This window comes from Rhinoderma darwinii, chromosome 7 (assembly GCF_050947455.1).
Source record: "Rhinoderma darwinii isolate aRhiDar2 chromosome 7, aRhiDar2.hap1, whole genome shotgun sequence".
Classification (NCBI taxonomy): Eukaryota; Metazoa; Chordata; class Amphibia; order Anura; family Rhinodermatidae; genus Rhinoderma; species Rhinoderma darwinii.
Window position 1 is genome coordinate 91105550 of NC_134693.1, and position 14472 is coordinate 91120021.

At 47.2% G+C, this 14472-nt stretch overlaps 1 pseudogene; it reads left to right on the forward strand.

The window, feature by feature from the left end:
• Positions 1-10787: 10787 nt before the first annotated feature.
• On the forward strand, positions 10788-10906 carry LOC142658300 (5S ribosomal RNA; annotated as a pseudogene).
• The last annotated feature ends 3566 nt before the right edge of the window (positions 10907-14472 follow it).

The window sequence follows — 14472 nt, forward strand, 5'->3', positions numbered from 1 at the left end:
TGCTGAAAGAGTTAAACGATCGGCAGTAACTGTTTCAGCACCCTGGACAGTGACTTCCGATCACAATATACATTAACCTGTAAAAAAATAGAAGTTCCTACTTACCGAGAACTCCCTGCTTCTTCCTCCAGTCCGGCCTCCCGGGATTATGTTTCCGTCCAAGTGACGGCTGCAGCCAATCACAGGCTGCAGAGGTCACATGGACTGCCGCGTCATCCAGGGAGGTCGGGCTGGATGACGAAAGAGGGACGCGTCACCAAGGCAACTGCCGGGTAAGTATGAATTTCTTTTTACTTTTACTAGGGAAAGAGCTGTCCCTTCCCTCTATCCTGCACTGATAGAGAGAAGAGAAGCCCTCTTCCCCTGAATACGCAACGGCTAGTCTGCATCAATTTAATGCCCATTTTAGGCAAAGCCGCAACAGAATCTGCAACACAGATTCTTTGCGGCATTGATGCGGACAGTGTATGCAGAAATCCGCCACGTCTGGGCATACCCTTTCTGCGGTCCAGGCTCCTGGGCCATGCACGGACCTTGGAAACCACGGTCGTGTGCATGGGCCCATAGAAGTGAATGGTGCCGCAATTCTCCCGTGGATTTTTGGGGGAATTGCGCCCACAAAAGCACGTTCGTGTGCTTTAGGCCTTACATACATTTTTAGTAAATTATGTAAAAAAATAAAAGTTTTACCGTTGTTTGGAGTAGTGTTTGGTGTTTGCTTCACTGTAAGGCCCTGTTCACGCAGAGTTTTTTGCAGGCAGAAAATTCTGCCTCAAAATTCCGCTTGAATTTTGATGCAGATTTTGATCTGCCTGCACGCCGTTAGCCACGTTTTTCACCCGCGGCCATTGAGCGCCACGGGCAAAAATGCTGCGAAAAACGCTTTCTCTGCCTCCCATTGATGTCAGAGGGAGGTCAGAGGAGTAAACGCCCGAAGATAAGGCATGTCGCTTCTTTTTCTCTCAATGGCCGTGGGCAAAAAACATGGCAAACGGCGTGCAGGCAGGTCAAAATCTGCCTCCAAATTCAAGACAGAATTTTGATGCAGAATTTTCTGCCAGCAAAAAAACTCTGCGTGAACAGGGCCTAATACAGGATCTCTTGGAACAGGTCCAGCAGCAAGTGAGGAAAATGTGCTGACTGGACTGTGTATACCAAGATGTCTGACATAGGTGGAGTGGGCAGACTTACATTTATCAGGCAGTCAAAGGGGCGGGGGAGGGAGATAAGTGCCTGTACTTAGATCAGTGATAGATGGAGGCACAAAGGATAATGATTATTAGGCTGGGTTCACACGAGCACATTAACGTCCGTAATGGACGGACGTATTTCGGCCGGAAGTCCCGGACCGAGCTCAGTGCAGGGAGCCGGGCTCCTAGCATCATAGTTATGTACGATGCTTGGAGTCCCTGCCTCTCCGCAGGACAACTGTCCCGTACTATTATCATGTTTTCAGTACGGGACAGTAGTTCCACAAAGAGGCAGGGACTCCTAGCATCGTACATAACTATGATGTCATCCCTTATCGCCCTCTTATAGCAGACTTTGCACCTCTTTTGACTTTTTCCCTTCTTGCCAGTTTGGGGAACTTCTTCTGGAAAGTGTTGCCACCCTGGTACGATTCGTGTGGCCCCGCTTCCAGAAGTACTGGGTGCCCCCCCTTCTTGGTCCCTAAAGATTAGGTTCTTTATAATCACCTCTTGAAATTCCAGGAAAGTTCCCCTCTGGCCTGCACATCGATGTAGCACGTACACATTGTACAATGCCATCTGTATGATGTGCACATCCAGCTTCTTACACCACACCGCATGGCGCTGTAGGGGTCAGGACTTGATCTGACAACGGATTTGCCAGACACAGCTTCTGTGTCGACGCTCGTGGGCAATCAGTCTGCAACTGCTCCTATGTCTGTGAGACTGACTCCATCTTCCACCACTCAAGATGGCAGGCTTAGGAGTGGGAGAGCCTATCACAGCCTTGCCAGAAGGAGCTAGCTCCCGCCCACTGTCTATTTATACCTGCCTTTCCTGTTCCTCCTTTGCCTGTGATTTTTCTATGCTTGTTTCCTGGCTTGCTGCTGCTGTTTGTACTACTAATCCTCTGCTTGTTATTGACCTTGGCTTTCTGACCACTCTCCTGCTCAGCGTTTTGTACCTTGTTCTCGCCTCGTTTGACTCGGCTCGTTCACTACTCTTGTTGCTCACGGTGTCACCGTGGGCAGCTGGCCCGTTTCCCTAGCTTCTGTGTACCCTTGTCTGTTTGTCTGTCTTGCACTTACTGAGCGTAGGGACCGTTGCCCAGTTGTACCCCGTCGCTTAGGACGGGTCGTTGCAAGTAGGCAGGGACTGAGTGGCGGGTAGATTAGGGCTAACCCGCCTGTCTCCCTACCCTGTCATTACATAATCACAGGCCCATATACCTAGTCTACCCTGGTCCCTGACACATCTATGGACCCCCTTGAGACCCTGGCTCAGCAGATGCAGGGCCTCTCCCTACAGGTCCAGGCCGTGGCTCAGAGGGACAACCTGCGTGATGCTTCCCTGGTAGTGCCCCCCACCTCACCTCTTGAACCCCACCTCAAGTTGCCTGACCGGTTCTCAGGGGACCGGAATACTTTTTTCTCCTTTCGGGAGAGTTGTAGGCTCTATTTTCGCTTAAAGCCCCACTCCTCAGGTTCTGAGAGCCAGCGGGTGGGTATAATTATGTCCCGGCTCCAGGACGGGCCCCAAGAATGGGCCTTCTCCTTGGCTCCTGACGCCCCTGAACTTTCCTCTGTTGATCTTTTATTTTCTGCTCTCGGGCTCATTTATGACGAGACTGACAAGACTGCTGTAAAGGATCTGCCAGGCACAACTTCGGTGTATACGCTCATAGGTAATCAGTCTGCACCTGAGTCTATGTCTCTGAGACTGACTCCATCTTCCACCACTCAGGATGGCAGGCTTAGGAGTGGGAGAGCCTATCGCAGCCTGGCCAGACGGAGCTAGCTCCCGCCCTCTATCTATTTATACCTGCCTTTCCTGTTCCTCCTTTGCTTGTGACTCTTTTCGTGTGGTTTCCTGGCCCAGCTACAGCTTCTACCATTTGATCCTGCTCCATACTGACCCTGGCTTACTGACTACTCTCCTGCTCTGCGTTTGGTACCTCGTACACTCCTGGTTTGACTCGGCTCGTTCACCACTCTTGTTGCTCACGGTGTTGCCGTGGCCAACTGCCCCATTTCCCTTAGCTTTGTGTACCCTTGTCTGTTTGTCTCGTGCACTTACTGAGCGTAGGGACCGCCGCCCAGTTGTACCCCGTCGCCTAGGGCGGGTCATTGCAAGTAGGCAGGGACGGAGTGGCGGGTAGATTAGGGCTCACTTGTCCGTTTCCCTACCCCCACCCTTACAACTGCCTTTGCCGAGAGTCAGCTGGTGACCTTACGTCAGGGTAAGAGACCTGTAGAGGAGTATTGTTCTGACTTTAGGAAGTGGTGTGTAGCTTCTCGGTGGAATGACCCTGCCTTGAGGTGCCAGTTTAGATTGGGTCTGTCGAACGCCCTGAAAAACCTGCTAGTTAGCTATCCCTCTACTGACTCCCTAGATCAGGTTATGGCTTTAGCGGTACGACTTGACCGACGTCTCAGGGAACGACGATTTGAATGTTTTTGTGCCTTCTCCTCTGACTCCCCCATGATGCCTCCCGAGGTTCCGTTGCTTCGTTCTTCCACGGAAGACTCGGATGTACCTATGCAACTCGGTGCCTCCGTGTCCAGCCCAACAACGTAGAGAGTTCCGCAGGAAGAATGGTCTCTGCTTTTACTGTGGGGACGACAAGCATTAAGTGAACAACTGTCCTAGGCATAAGAATAAGCAGCCGGAAAACTTCCGCGCCTAAGTGATCATCGGGGAGGTCACTTGGGCGCACAGGTATTTCCCATAAAGATGAAACCTAATAAAATCTTGCTTCCCTTTCAGGTCTCTTTTGGTGGTAGGTCTGCTACCGGCAGTGCCTTCGTGGATTCAGGGTCTTCTGCTAATATTATGTCTGTGGAATTTGCTATGTCTCTAGCTATGCCATTGATTGATTTGCCTAAACCTGTCCCAGTAGTGGGTATCGACTCCACTCCTCTTGCTAATGGTTATTTTACACAGCATACCCCTGTTTTTGAACTCCTTGTTGGCTCCATGCATTTGGAGCAGTGCTCTGTACTGGTGATGCAGGGATTATCGTCCGATTTGGTTTTAGGCCTTCCCTGGTTGCAGTTGCATAATCCCACGTTTAACTGGAATACTGGGGATCTTACCAAATGGGGTAATGAATGCATGACGTCATGTTTTTCTGTTAATTCTATTTCTCTCCCTGAGGAGGAGAACACTCTACCTGAGTTTGTTCAGGACTTCGCTGATGTTTTCTCTAAGGAGGCCTCCGAAGTGTTACCTCCTCATAGAGAATACGATTGCGCAATCGATTTGGTACCAGGAGCTAAGCTCCTTAAGGGTAGGATATTCAATCTCTCTTGTCCCGAACGTGAAGCCATGAGAGAGTATATCCAGGAATGCCTGGCCAAGGGTTACATTCGCGCCTCTACTTCTCCAGTAGGTGCTGGCTTCTTCGTAGTGAAGAAGGATGGTGGTCTTAGGCCGTGCATCGACTACCGGAACTTGAATAAGGTCACTGTAAGGAACTAGTACCCCCTTCCTTTGATTCCTGATCTCCTCAATCAGGTTCAGGGGGCCCAATGGTTCTCTAAGTTTGATCTACGGGGGGCTTATAACCTTATCCGCATCAAAGAGGGGGATGAGTGGAAGACTGCGTTTAACACGCCCGAAGATCATTTCGAATACCTCGTCATGCCCTTTGGGTTGTGTAATGCTCCCGCGGTTTTCCAGAATTTCATAAATTAGATTGTAAGAGACTACCTGGGGGTATTTCTTGTAGTGTACCTTAATGACATACTTGTGTTTTCCAAGGACTGGTCCTCCCACATTGAGCATGTCAGGAAGGTGCTCCAGCTCCTTCGGGAAAACAAACTGTTTGCTAAGACCGAAAAATGTGTGTTTGGGGTGCAAGAGATACAATTTTTGGGTCAAATCCTCATTCCTCATGAATTCCGCATGGACCCCCGCCAAGGTCCAGGCTGTGGCGGAATGGGTCCAACCTGACTCCCTGAAGGCGTTACAGTGCTTCCTGGGATTCGCTAATTATTACAGGAGATTTATTGCTAACTTCTCGGTCATCGCTAAGCCTCATACGGATCTCACTCGCAAAGGTGCTGATCACCTCCACTGGCCTCCTGAGTGTGTCCAGGCTTTTGAGGTCCTTAAGAAGTGCTTTATCTCGGCCCGGTGCTGGTTCAGCCCAACCAAATGGAGCCATTCATCGTAGAGGTTGATGCCTCCGAGGTGGGATTGGGTGCTGTCTTGTCCCAGGGTACCAGGTCCCTCACCCATCTCCGTCCCTGTGCCTACTTCTCCAGGAAGTTTTCGCCCACTGAGAGTAACTATGATATTGGCAACCACGAACTCTTAGCCATTAAATGGGCATTTGAAGAGTGGCGCCACTTCCTGGAGGGGGCTAGGCACCAGGTAACGGTCCTTACCGACCACAAGAATCTGGTTTTCTTAGAATCTGCCCGGAGGCTAAACCCGAGACAAGCTCGATGGGCGTTATTTTTTACCAGATTCAACTTTTTGGTCACCTATAGAACTGGGTCTAAAAATATTAAGGCTGATACACTGTCGCGTAGCTTCATGGCCAGCCCTCCTTCGGAGGAAGATCCTGCTTGTATTTTGCCTCCAGGTATAATCATTTCCTCTATTGATTCTGATTTAGTCTCCGAAAATTGCGGCTGATCAAGGTTCAGCTCCCGGGAACCTTCCTGAGAACAAGCGGTTTGTTCCCCTGCAACTCCGGCTAAGGGTACTTAGGGAAAATCATGACTCTGCACTATCTGGCCATCCAGGCATCCTGGGTACCAAGCACCTCATTGCCAGAAACTACTGGTGGCCTGGGTTGCTTAAAGACGTTAAGGCCTACGTCGCTGCTTGTGAGGTTTGTGCTAGGTCCAAGACTCCCAGGTCATGACCAGCGCGCTTACTATGTTCTTTGCCCATTTCCCAGAGACCTTGGACCCATATCTCCATGGATTTTATCACCGATCTGCCTCCATCTCAAGGCAAGTCGGTCGTGTGGGTTGTAGTAGACCGCTTCAGTAAGATGTGCCACTTTGTGCCCCTCAAGAAACTACCCAATGCTAAGACATTAGCTACCTTGTTTGTCAAACACATCCTGCCAATATTGTTTCGGACAGAGGGGTACAATTTGTTTCATTGTTTTGGAGAGCCTTCTGTAAAAAGTTGGAGATTGGTCTGTCCTTCCCCTCGGCTTTCCATCCTGAAACTAATGGCCAAACGGAGAGGACTAATCAGTCTCTAGAACAATATTTAAGGTGTTTTATCTCTGACTGTCAACATGATTGGGTCTCATTCATTCCCCTCGCCGAATTTTCCCTTAATAACCGGGTCAGTAACTCGTCAGGGGTCTCCCCCTTTTTCTGTAATTTTGGGTTTAATCCACGGTTCTCCTCCGTTTCACCTGGTAGTTCCAACAATCCCGAGGTAGATGTCGTTCATCAGGAACTGTGCACAGTCTGGGCCCAGGTTCAGAAGAACCTAGAGGTGTCCCAGAGCATACAAAAGACTCAGGCAGATATAAGAGGCTCTGCTAACTCCTTATTTGTGGTCGGGGATCTGGTGTGGCTATCTTCTAAAAATTTGCGCCTTAAAGTCCCGTCCATGAAGTTTGCTCCCCGGTTTATAGGGCCGTACAAGGTTATTGAAGTCCTTAACCCTGTCTCCTTCCGACTGGAGTTGCCCCCGTCCTTTCGAGTGCACGACGTCTTTCATGCCTCCCTCCTTAAACGCTGCTCCCCACCCTTGGCTCCCTCGAGGAAACCTCCGGTCCCTGTTCTCACCCCTGAGGTAGTAGAATTCGAGGATGGTCCAAGGCTCCCTCCAGTACCTGGTCCATTGGAGAGGATACGGGCCTGAGGAGAGGACTTGGGTACCCGCTCGGGATGTTCACGCTGGGGTATTGCTCAGGAGGTTCCACCTTAGTTTCCCCAATAAACCAGTTACACCTAGAAAGGGTCTGGTGGCCCCTCATAAAAGGGGGGGTACTGTAAAGGATTTTCCAGACACAGCTTCTGTGTTGACGCCCGTGGGCAATCAGTCTGCACCTGCTCCTATGTCTGTGAGACTGACTCCATCTTCCACCACTCATGATGGCAGGCTTAGGAGTGGGAGAGCCTATCACAGCCTGGCCAGACGGAGCTAGCTCCCGCCCACTGTCTATTTATACCTGCCTTTCCTGTTCCTCCTTTGCCTGTGATTCTTATATGCTTGTTTCATGGCTTGCTGCTGCTGCTTGTACTACTCATCCTCTGCTTGTTATTGACCTTGGCTTTCTGACCACTCTCCTGCTCAGCGTTTTGTACCTCATTCTCTCCTGGTTTGACTCGGCTCGTTCACTACTCTTGTTGCTCACGGTGTCTCCGAGGGCAGCTGCCCCGTTTCCCTAGCTTCTGTGTACCCTTGTCTGTTTGTCTGTCTTGCACATACTGAGCGTAGGGACGGTCGCCCAGTTGTACCCCGTAGTTTAGGACGGGTCGTTGCAAGTAGGCAGGGACTGAGTGGCGGGTAGATTAGGGCTCACCTGTCTGTCTCCCTACCCTGTCATTACACACGTGGCTTTGCACCTCGCTAGTACCAGTGTGGGAGACTGTCTGGGAATCCATGGTGCTGTTGACTTGTTGTTAAGCTTTTGTTTCACAATCGATTTAAAAAAGGACTATGGACTAAAGCTAAAGATGTGAATAGCCATTCTAAGATGAATGTGCCTGCTCTCATCAGATCGCATTAGTTACATGGCTTAAGGCCTCGCTAGTACCAGTGTGGTGCTGTTGACCTATTATTATGCTGTAAAAACACAGAAAAAGGCCATACTTATAAATGGACACAGCCAGGTCAGAAACGCTGATGAAGGCGAGTGAGCAGGTGCTTTAAATAATAATAGCCACTCCCACTAGTCTTGAGGGGAGTGGTATGTGGTGCATGGGATGTGTAGTAAGAAATAATAAATGAATAGTGTATGTGCAAGTGTAATAATGTAAGTGAAATATAGGGGGCAGTAATGAGTAAAGTGCCTAAAAAATAAATGAATAATGGGATGCAAGTGTGTGAAACATGGAGGGATAGTGTGTAAGTCATGAGGCGCAACGTGACTAGCCAGCCATTGTGAGCTTGCGTCCTTTTGGCCAAAATGATCACTAATACCCCAGGTATTTTTCATTATTACTTATATTCGCTTCTTTTGGACACAGCCAGGTCTTTGATGCTGGGAGAGCATGGTGTGTTGTTGTTTGGCCTAGCAAGCAGGGTAGCCCGCTCTATGAATTATCAAGGCGTCACAAATAGGCTTCTACATGGCTAGTCACGTTGCGCCTCATGACTTACACACTATCCCTCCATGTTTCACACACTTGCATCCCATTATTCATTTATTTTTTAGGCACTTTACTCATTACTGCCCCCTATATTTCACTTACATTATTACACTTGCACATACACTATTCATTTATTATTTCTTACTACACATCCCATGCACCACATACCACTCCCCTCAAGACTAGTGGGAGTGGCTATTATTATTTAAAGCACCTGCTCACTCGCCTTCATCAGCGTTTCTGACCTGGCTGTGTCCATTTGTAAGTATGGCCTTTTTCGGTGTTTTTGCATAAATGTCCTTGTTTTTATCTGTTTTGTTTATTATTATGCTGTTTAGATTTTGTTTCACAATCGATTAAAAAGAAAAATAGACTAAAGCTTTAAACGTTAACAGCCATTCTAAGCTGAAATGTGCCTTTTCTCGTCAAATCGCAGATGAATAACACTTTAAGACCTCGCTAGTACCAGTGTGGGAGATGGTCAGGGAATCTGTGGTGCTGTTGACCTAACGCTTTGTTGTTTGGATTTTATTTTACAATCGATTAAAAAAGGACTATGGATTCAAGCTTTTAAAGTCAATGGCCATTCTAAGCTGAATGTGCCTGCTCTCGTCAGATTGCAGTACTCACATGGCTTTGGGCCTCGCTAGTACCAGTGTGGGAGACTGTCTGGGAATCCGTGGCGCTGTTGACTATTTGTTTAGCTTTTGTTTCACAATCGAATAAAAAAGGACTATGGACTAAAGCTAAAGATATAAATAGCCATTCTAAGATGAATGTGCCTGCTCTAATCAGATCGCAGTAGTTACATGGCTTAAGGCCTTGCTAGTACCAGTGCGGGCGACTGTCTGGGAATCTGTGGTGCTGTTGACCTATTGTTATGCTGTTTAGACTAAAGCTTTAAAGGGAATGTGTTGCCAGAAAAACATGTTTTTTTTTTTTTTAAATTAAACATTTAGTGTGTGGGTGATTAAACATTGTTAAAATTTTTTTTATTTTTTTTTGCACGAGTCAGGAAATATTATAAATTATTTCTAATTTATAATACTACCCATTTTTGGTCACTAGATGGAGCTGTTCCCAAAATTGCAGCATTGCAACATTGGGTTAAAAGCCCTCGCTCTAGTGAGCTCTCAGCATCCCCCCTCCTTTATCCTGGCTAGTGCCGGGATAAACGAGGGGTTTGAACGGTGTAACCTCCTACACTGTGTGTCGCCATTTTTTGAGCTAACCCACAGTGTAGTAGGTTTACATACAGTAGTAAACACACACAAACACGAACATACATTGAAATCTCTTACCTGCTCCTGCCGCCGCGGCTCCCTCCGGCCCGTCCGCTCCGTTTGCTGCCGCTGGTGCAAGTGCACAAATCCGGAAGCCGCGACCGGAAGTAGTAATATTACTGTCCGGCCGCGACTTCCGGTCCACAGGAAAATGGCGCCGGACGGCGCCAATTTCGAATAGGACTGTGTGGGAGCGGCGCATGCGCAGTTCCCACACAGACGCCGTACACTGCAGTCAATGGGACGGGAGCCGTTCGCAGTCCCTATGGGACTGTGGCTGCCGTATTCCATGTCTGTATGTGTCGTTAATCGACACACACAGAAATGGAACAAAAAATGGCAGCCCCCATAGGGAAGAAAATGTGTAAAAATAAGAAAAAGTAAAACACAAACACACAAATGAATATAAACGTTTTTAATAAAGCACTAACATCTTTAACATATAAAAAAATAATTTGTGATGACACTGTTCCTTTAAAGGTTAATGGCCATTCTAAGCTGAAATGTGCCTTTTCTCGTCAAATCACAGAAGAATGACACTGTAAGACCTCGCTACTACCAGTGTGGGAGACTGTCTGGGAATCCGTGGTGCTGTTGACCTAAACGCTTTGTTGTTTAGATTTCGTTTCACAATCGATTAAAAAAGGACTATGGATTTACGCTTTTAAAGTCAGGGGCCTTTCTAAGTTGAATGTGCCTGCTCTCGTCAGATCGCAGAAGTTACCCAGCTTAAGGCCTTGTTAGTACCAATGTGGGAGACTGTCTGGGAATCAGTGGTGCCATTGATTTATTATTATTTTGTTTCACAATCGATTAAAAAAGGACTATGGACTAAACCTAAAGATGTCAATGGCCATTCTAAGTTGAATGTGCCTGCTCTCGTCAGATTACAGTACTCACATGGCTTTGGGCCTCGCTAGTACCAGTGTGGGATGCTGTGGTGCTGTTGACCTATTGTTATGCCGTTTAGATTTTGTTTCACAATAGATTAAAAAGGACTATGGATTGAAGCATTTAACGTCAATGGCCATTCTAAGCTGAATGTGCCTGCTCTCGTCAGATCGCAGTAGTTACACGGCTTAAGGCCTCGCTAGTACGAGTGTGGGAGACCGTCTGGGAATCCGTGGTGTGGTTGACTTTTTATTATGTCGTTTAGATTTTGTTTCACAATAGATTAAAAAGGACTATGGATTAAAGCTGTTAATGTCAATGGCCATTCTAAACTTAATGTGCCTGCTCTAGTCAGATTGCAGAAGTTACACAGCTTAAGGCCTTGCTAGTACCAGGGTGGGAGACTGTCTGGGAATCCGTGGAGCTGTAGACCTATTTTTATGCTGTTTAGATTTTGTTTCACAATCGATTAAAAATAAAAATAGACTAAAGCTTTAAAAGTTAATGGCCAAGGGAGCGGGGCTAGCAGCTGACTGGAATGGCGGCGTAGTGCACTCTACCTGCTACGAAAGTCTCACTTACCTGACCAGATCCCTGCTTCGGCCGACACAGATGTGGACCATGACCAGGAGGATACATTCCAAACCGGGGGCCAAAAAGCTTCCGGATTACTTTCCTGCGACGAGCCGGTCACAAGATGGCGCCGACTCCCTGCCTGAGCTGGACACGCGGCAGCATTGCACGCAGCCATCGGCTGCCTCAGATCAGTTTGCAGCTGGAGACACACAGGGCAGGATGGAAGAGGTGTTAGGCCCCGGTAAACGAGGAGCGACTGGATCGGTCCCATCTGGGGTGCTGGATCGGGTATTGGCGTAAATCCATGCGTCTGTGAATGACCTAGGATTCCGCACGGATCATATAGAACGAAGCATGGGAGATCATGCCAAGGCACACAATGATCTTATTGATGCACATGCTGAGCTTAAGGATGAGGTGAAGTGGCTAAAAGACAAGCTCATGGATCAAGAAGATAGGTCGAGGCGGAATAATGTAAAAATTAGAGGGATTCCTGAAGAAATTTCACCCTCTGAATTACCCAATTTTTTGAAAGTCATGTTCAAAGCTCTGGTTCCAATGTTCGCCCCACTGGATCTAACTCTAGACAGATCACATAGGATTCCTAAATCTAGGGCTGCTCCGGAAAACGCTCCCAGAGATGTTCTTTCAAGGGTACACTTTTACCAAGCCAAAGACCGTGTCCTTCAGGAATCCAGGAAATTGGGGAAACTCCCTCCTCCATATGCTCACATTTCAATATACCTGGATCTGTCGGCTTCAACCTTGATGCTATGGAAGCAATTTTATCCGATCACTTTAGCTCTCAGGGAGCAAAATCTGAGATATAAGTGGGGATTCCCGGCAAGTTATTGGTCTCCAGGAATGGCTCCACACATGTGATTCATACTCCTGATGGGATTGCTCTGCTTCGCCAGTGGAACATTTCCGTCCAGTCTACGGGACCGGAGTCAGCCAACAAGCCACCAAGACGTCTCCACCCGGAATGGGAATTGGTACAGGGACATTCCGCCACCTGATCTTTACGCTGGTAGTATGGTCATGTAATAATGCTACTTGTTGTGGTTATTTTTTTTCTCTCTCCCCCATGGAGGTCTGTACGGCGAAGTGTAGGCGCCATGTTTTTCTTTTTTGCACTGTTGTTCTCATGTTTATATTTCTGTATTTGGTAATATTGCTTTGTACACTTCATGGTCCACAAGACCCTATATCTTTGTTCCGATTTCATGTTCCTTGCCCAGCCAGGCATAGTATGTTCTCTTACGCTGCCTCATGCCGTTTAATATATCCTCTTTAAATGTAAAGGGGCTCAATAGTCCTTTTAAAAGGAGACCGATGTGGAAGGAGGCTCTGGCTCTTCATAGTGATGTTCTCTTTGCCCAGGAGACACATTTCTCCTCCCTTCATCCTCCGAAATGTACACATTTTAGATTTCCTCATATATTTCATGCATCTCATTCCAGTAAATCCAAGGGTGTCTTGATCGCAATAAAAGATTTGGTTGCCTTTCATATGCATCAGGTCATGTCGGACCCTCAAGGTAGGTTTGTGATACTCATATGTGACATAAATAATATTACTTTCACGTTGGTTAACATATATCTCCCTAACTCACATCAACTTAAGGCTTTTCACAAAATCCTCCGAAAGGTAAATAAAGTGTATGTTGATCATAGGAGGGGATTTCAATGTAGTTATGCATCCCTCAATTGATTCCTCCAATGTTCATAGACCTCGCTCTAATCTACATCACACGGGGGAAGAGTTATATGATGTATGGCGCTGTCACCACGGTAATGAACGTGATTTTACGTATTTTTCTGCGCCACACAAAGTATACTCTCGCATAGATATGTTTCTGGTGAGTAAACTCAGCCTCCGCTGCATCTCCTCATCCACTAACGGGGACATATCGTGGTCAGATCATGCTCCTATTTCTATAATGGTCCTGGATCAATTACCAACGCCCCCTTTCTCCTCCTGGAGACTGAATGATCTAGTATTAGACCATCCTCTCACTAAAGATTTGATGGATACACACATCCAAACATATTTTGAGGTTAATGCCCCTTCCTCAACCAATTGCTACTCTTTATGGAATGCCCATAAGGCCTACATGTGGGGGATGGGGATTCAGGCTGCCTCCAGATTAAAAAAAGACAGGGAAAAAAAACACTAAGGATATCCTCACTCAATTACATAATTTGGAATCCCTTAATAAATCTAAAGTGACTCTGGACACGTCGCAAAAAAAATCAAAGTTCTTAGGGACCAACTGCAAGCGGTGCTTATGTCCGGGCATATAGCCTTATTTAAAAAATTACAATTTGGCTTTTACCTTCATGGTAATAGAACAGGGGCACTCCTAGCTAAAATGCTTAAAAAGAAGAGTGCTAAGCAGAGAACAGCATTTCTCATGGACGAAAACGGTAATAAGGTTACTCACCCTCAAGCAATTCGTGACCAATTTCGGAGTTTCTATCACAATCTATATAACCTCAAAGAAGATAAAGCCACTTATCAACCATCAGTATCGGAAATTAATGACTTTCTGGGTGGCCTGAATCTTCCTTCCCTGTCTGAAGAAGATGGTGTTCATTTACAATCCCCCTTTACGGTACTTGAAGTCTCACAAGCTATTAAAAGTCTAAAACCAGGTAAAGCCCCAGGACCAGACGGGTTTACTAATCAGTATTATAAAAGGTATGACACGACTCTAGCTCCTCATTTGGTCAAAGTGTTTACTGAAGCTGCAGCGGTGGGGTCCTTTCCGCAGGAAATGCTTGCTGCCACCGTAGTCACTTTGCCGAAGCCTGGGAAAACTCCTGATTCTCCTGCTAACTTTCGCCCAATATCTCTCTTAAATACAGATGTTAAAATTTATGCTACAATATTGGCTGGTCGGTTGGCTACATTACTCCCTGAATTGATACACGAGGACCAGGTGGTATTTATTGCCGGTCGGCAGGCACCAGACGGCACCAGAAGGCTTATTAACCTGATTCATTTGGAGAAGACCCGTAGAGTGCCTTCCGTGCTTCTTGCTTTGGCTGCGAAGAAGGCATTCAATTGGGTCCATTGGGGATACCTGGAGGCAGTTCTGTGCAAATTTGGATTTGATGGGTGGATAAAATCTGCTATTATGGCATTGTACTCCAATCCGTCAGCTAGAGTGTTAGCCTCTGGGTTTATGTCTGCCTCGTTTCCTATCTCCAATGGCACTCGTCAGGGGTGTCT